We start from the raw sequence: 720 nt of genomic DNA on the forward strand, positions 1-720 counted from the left end.
CGTGATAGCTAATATCTACACCTATGTTTATTGATAATAAGTATCAGAGTAAATAACACCAACATAATTTAATTAGCTGTCAATCAATTGGTTTGTTTCATCAAACACGCTTACCTATAAAAGAGTACATAATATATAATCATACGTTACAAGTTTCGATTCGGTTACCTATCTGTCTGCGAGAGGAGAGCCCCTTCGGGCCGCGGGAGGGAAGTGGATTTCATACTCGGAATTACCTAAAGGCCTTCAAACACCCTGCCAGCTTCTCTCCGTTCCCCTCTCCGGCATCCTCCCGGCCGCCCGCGCCTCTCTCTCAGAATTGGCGTTTGTGTCTGTGCGCTTTTGCGTTCGCTCAACACGGTGCTCACCCGAAAGGCCTCACTCGGAGAACGTCGTTGAAGGAGGGGGACTCGATCGGGACTCGATCAGAAAATGTATTCTTTGCATTGCAGGATCGCCCTTTGGCTGCACAGTGACATGACCTCCTCCGCGCCGAGTTATGCACTGTCACGCTGCGCAAGAGGGCGAAGGTCAGACGACTATCAAGTTGACCGCTTTGTGAGCAGCGACGGCATCAGAGCGTGCAATTGGAATGCAAAGAAACACGAGAGGAATTCACCAGGTCGCTCAAGGCCTCCAGACGCAGGCGCACCGCTCGCACGTGTACGATTGTGTTCTCTGTGGTGCACACTGTAAGCAACGTGAAACTGACTGCTGCCT

The sequence above is a fragment of the Penaeus monodon genome, chromosome 21 (assembly GCF_015228065.2).
Source record: "Penaeus monodon isolate SGIC_2016 chromosome 21, NSTDA_Pmon_1, whole genome shotgun sequence".
NCBI classification, from domain to species: Eukaryota; Metazoa; Arthropoda; class Malacostraca; order Decapoda; family Penaeidae; genus Penaeus; species Penaeus monodon.